The sequence below is a fragment of the Coenobita brevimanus genome, chromosome 38 (genome assembly GCF_032717465.1).
Source record: "Coenobita brevimanus isolate Jiangsu-jjx chromosome 38, ASM3271746v2, whole genome shotgun sequence".
Taxonomy (NCBI): Eukaryota; Metazoa; Arthropoda; class Malacostraca; order Decapoda; family Coenobitidae; genus Coenobita; species Coenobita brevimanus.
The window spans coordinates 29,549,904-29,555,201 of record NC_136991.1 but is presented as its reverse complement, the minus strand read 5'-3'; positions in this window follow the sequence as shown (position 1 = coordinate 29,555,201).

Below are 5,298 nucleotides of genomic sequence, written 5' to 3'. Positions count from 1 at the left end.
TTTAAGCCTCAGTCCGATTATGTGCATCTTCATATTGTATCTGCTACATCCAGACTAATATGTCCAGTTCTGAATATGGCTCTGTAGCGAAGTAGACAATGGAGACTCTGCTTATCTCATCCAGTTCGAACGGTCTTTACTAGGCCGAATGGTTTGTAAGTAGCAACACTGAAGTGGATGAATAAGTCATCGAATTGAAGGAAATGAGGTAAGACATCACAGGAATATATGTAAAAAAAGGAAAATTTGGTAACATAAATTCATTCTCTTGATTTTGCTTTTCTTTCCCTGAAGGTGAAGAATACATTGCAATATTAAACCCAAAATGAATAGTGTAATCCTGTCACGCGTGCAGAAACATAATTTCGTTATTAGTGCATTTCATTGTGTTGTTGGAAATATTATTCTCTGATGAAACACGGCCTTTTAATAAATTATTTTAATCGTGTCAGCGTAAAGCGCGTTATAATTTTCATATCCCATAAAATAAAAGGTAGCAGTGTTTCCTGTTTATATTTAACTCATCCAAGGTTAAATAATTTGAGAATGCCTAGAAAAATTTTTATCCTCTTGTAAGAAAAGCATGAAAATCATTTCTCAGCACAAGTGTATTCTAAGTACAGTATTATTTCCACCTGTTTACGGTTGGGGACTCTTCTATGATTCTTAACTGTAGCTGTGTATTACTTATTTAGTATTTATTTAATTTACTTGTACTGTTTTATTACCTTTTGCGAATCCATATTTTAGCACTGTCACAAAGACTATTATTTTCTCACTTTAACGTCAGTGAGGGAAAACATTTTCCGCCAAATGGTGACGAACCTGCGAATATCGTACATGGCATTTTGCATGCTGGTGTATGCCTCAGCAACACAGAGTAGTTCAGTGTTAGCCCGTAAGAATCCTTATGTGAAAACCTCGTGCATCGCCTTCACTTTCTAAAAAATAAACACGTAGTCTTATCATCTGCTGCTAATCCAGACATACGTTAAGTCAAACAGTATTACACATGCAATTTAAAGACAGTATATTCATCGTATCCACGTAACCCATGACCTGCCTCGTTGGCCTGACCAGGACTTCTACCATGGTGACCGTCGCCAATATGAATATCATGGTTTGACGTTAGAAGGAAAAAAATACAAATGTACCCCCTCCACAATATGTCTACCCCCGATGTATATATGTTCCCCCCCAATGCATACATGCCCCCACTAAATTTGCTAGGTCAGCATGCTCTCCCACGCCTGAAGACGGCATTATTGCATCAGTTCTTAGCAGACAGCCGACACGGGTAGACTGTTTTACTGTGAGCTTGTAATAAACTCCTTATCTAGCTGTTTGTACACGGAGTTTCTATCACCAAAGTATTGCAAGTTACATTTGGTAGCAGCGGTGTTTCGACCCATCACATTCTGACCGCCTCCTTGGATTTTTAGTGATACAACAAGATACACGACGTCTCGCATCTGCCAGCCTCGCCCCTTCCTTCGTGCCTCTATACCTTGGCTGTGCTTTTCGAGTGTACCATTTTTCTCGCCAGTGCTCACCTCTCAAACAACCGCACCCATACGCCTTGTTCCTGACCGCAAGTGTCACCGTCGCCGACCTACGCACCTGTTGCACCTGTTCCCAGCACCTGTTCCGGACTCATCATAGCTCCTGCCCCCACTGTGCCACTTATCACTGTCTGCCCGCTGTCTGCCCACCACCATTCTCTGCCTTTGCAATTCACCAGCTCTACACCTGCCTTGCGCTGACATCTGCCTCCCCAACCAACACTGGCCTCCGCCGTCGCCCGCATCTGGTCTGCATTACGGAGCCTCCTAAGACCGCCACTCCCTGCTGGTGATTCATCGCGGCGTCTCCTCTCCTCTCCGCCCAGCTGTCTCTACCCTGCAGCCCAGCCCCGCCCAGCCCCGCCCCGTCGCCCCGCCCCGCCCCGCCCCGCCCCAGCCCAGCTACGCCCAGCCACCCTGCACGTCATACCTCTCGACACTCCCGTTTCTACTGTGTAACTATAGTATATCTTTCCTTTCTATAGAGATTATCCTCGATTTTCTCTACAGATTGGTTATTGTAAATATTCCATCTCATTTCCATTGCCCCGTTTTCATCTTCACCTACGTTATTTATTATCCATCTCATCCTTCGCATTTTATTTAAACCATCCATGCCCGCACCTTCATTCATTTTCACACTTTGTGTATTCCATTCTCTCATTGTTATTTATACATTTCCACCTACGTATCCATCTTCATCCTTTCATCTTCCATTGCCGCATTAAATGTCATACTTTCCACGTCAACCGCTTACCGCCAGCCCTCTCGACCCGGAAACATCACCTGCTCATACCCCGTCTGCCGACTCTAACACAATCACTCATTTATGAAGTGGCCAAGAGTACCACCGCCCTGTACCTGAGACTCCCGTTTCACTTCCCGCAGAATCACTTACTACCCGTCCTACCCTCGTAAATCCAGATACTTCCTCCTCTACTCCTGCCTCTACTCTCCCTTCTTCTTCCTCTACTCCTTCCACTGTCGTTACTTCTCCTGCCTCCCTTCATACCCCGTCTTCCTCGCCCTTAACTGCCACTGCCTTCTCTCTCTCCCACACCTCTCCTCCTGCCACTTCTGCACTTCCAGCCATGGCCAACCCTCCACAGTCTATCTATCTCGACGATGCCAATCGTCCCAAATTTACCAGCCAGGACCCAACTTGGTCTGTCTATGATTTCCTCAGAGAAGTCAAAACTGAAATAAATAATAGACAAATTACCGAGGAATCGCTCAAAGTAGCTTACCTCCTCGGTCGCTTGCATCACGGTAAATCAGACATCGGATCCGCGATCCGTGCAGGACATTTCGATAGCATTCGTACCTTTGCTGATTTTCGTACGGAACTCATCAGCCTTTGTTGCCAGCATTCAAATTCCGCGTCTCTCATGGGATTCATTAATCTCCTAAACCAACTAGATGAGGACTTGCGCGTCCCAGCGCAATATGCCAAGCTCCGCGAAGCTGCCGCCGCCATGAAAGCAACTAGTAGCGAGATGCTCCAATTACTGGTAGGCACGAAATGGTTAGAAGACAAGAATGGCGTTCCAATGCTTTCACTCACCAACTTTGCTGACTTAATTGGTTACCTCAGATTCCTTCACTGGCTTACTCCTAAACAGCGAGAGCTAGCCTTGGAAATCGGTTTCAATCCAGGAGATAAAATTATTCAGGTCACTAAAGCCATTCATGAAAGAACAGGATCGAACTACACGCGTCAGGGCACCACCCAACCCTTGGCCTCCTCCGTCTGTCACACCTCCACTGCCCCAGACCAATCTCGCTCCCGTCCCACCACATGCGGCAGACCTGCCACACATCGCTCTCCTACCGCAGGTCGTGATCAATCTAGTGCCCGACGGAACACAATCTTCGATTCTTTGCTGGTACTGTGGTCATCCTGGACATCGAGCATCCAGTTGTGACCGTACATACAGACGTCCTCACTCCCAAACCATACAGCGTACGCCTTCCCGCTCACGTCGTCCACACTGCAAATACCACAAATCAAGCACGACTCACACCACTGAGGAATGTCGTTACCTCAACCGCCCACAGTCGCGGGAAGCGCCGCGCCCGTATCGGACCAATATCACGTAGAACCAGAAACCCAACTCCCCATCCGCCATGTAGGTCCCATAACATCCTCGGGTTTAGTCATTCTCGGAAGCAGTCATGACATACCAACGTCATTCTTCTTGGACACAGGATCTATAGTAAATCTCATCTCCGAAAATTCCTTATACATTATTCATCGCCATCACAGCCATGTCAGTTTCCTAGAACCACCAGACATTCGCCTATGTGGTGTTAACGGCTCAGAGTTTAAGGTTAAGGGAAGAGTCACCCTTGAAGTCAAACTCCACAGAGCTTTGCCCCCTATCCTCATTGAATTTCATGTCACTAATGACTTGCAGTATCCCGCAGATGCCCTTATTGGTTTCTCCACCATGGCACAACATTCCATTGCATTATTACCTGCTTGTGGTAGTGTAGACATTTCTGGATTCCCGGTTTACACTATGGAATGTCCCCGTCCTGTTCTTACGATCAAATCAGTCCTTCATTTACCTCTGTCCCTATCACTACCAAAAAGTCCAACCCAGCCCAAACCACCACTATCTTCATCTGAGAATACAGAGGTCATTCCTTTACTGACTGCGAGCAAGGACATAAATTCCTCAATGTCTCCTGATACATCATCTCAGCCCTCGAACATGGCTCTTACATCCTCTCCCGACAACACTATCGCTGACTCAGACATGTCTCAGTTACCTACCTCACACAGTCTGAATGATCTTCTCCAACACGCAGAGACGAAACGTGCAGTAACGAATACATGCACAATTTTGTTACCGCATGAGTTCACCAAAGTCTCTGTTTGTGTTGCCAGTGCGAAAGAAGGAGTGGATGTACTAACCCTACCTGAGACGTGTTGTGTGAATGGCTTGACTTATGAGTCAGCGTGGTGTACAGTCTTAGAGGACAGTTTATGCTACCTGTACTTGCTCAATGTCACAAATGCTCCACTAAAACTTAAAAGTGGTGTAAAGATTGGAGACTTCCTAGTGTACCCAGCGGCCGTAAAGGTGTGCCAGGATTCCTCAATTCCTACTATTCAGACTGATGATACGCCAATCGGTGAATGTACTATTAACTCTACGGGATCTGCGCCGACGCATTCACCCGATATGCTCTCACATCTCACTTGCACAGATTTCCCAGAAAATACGCCTCAACTCCTCGACCTTCTGACCTCGTACAGAAACGTGGTTGCCTTACCCGGTGAGCCGATGGGTAGAACAGACCTTGTCAAACATACGATTGAACTACTCCCAGGAACTCAGCCGATTTACATACCAGCGTATCGATTGCCTCACAGCCAGAGAAAGCAAACAGATCAAATGGTACAGAACATGTTAGACCAGGACATTATTGAACCCTCCGTCAGTCCATGGAATAGCCCACTTTTCTTAGTACCAAAGAAGGACGGCAACCTTAGACCAGTAGTCGACTATCGTAAGGTCAATTCTGTCACCGTTCCAGACCATTTCCCGCTACCTGTCCTCACTGATTTGATAGAATCCCTTGGTGACAATAACTTAGTCTTTTCATCTTTAGACCTCCTCAGCGGGTACTGGCAGGTCGAAATGGAAGAGTCCTCTCGCCCAGTCACAGCCTTTAGCACCCCTTCTGGACATTTTCAGTTTAAGAGACTCCTTTTTGGTCTGAGAAA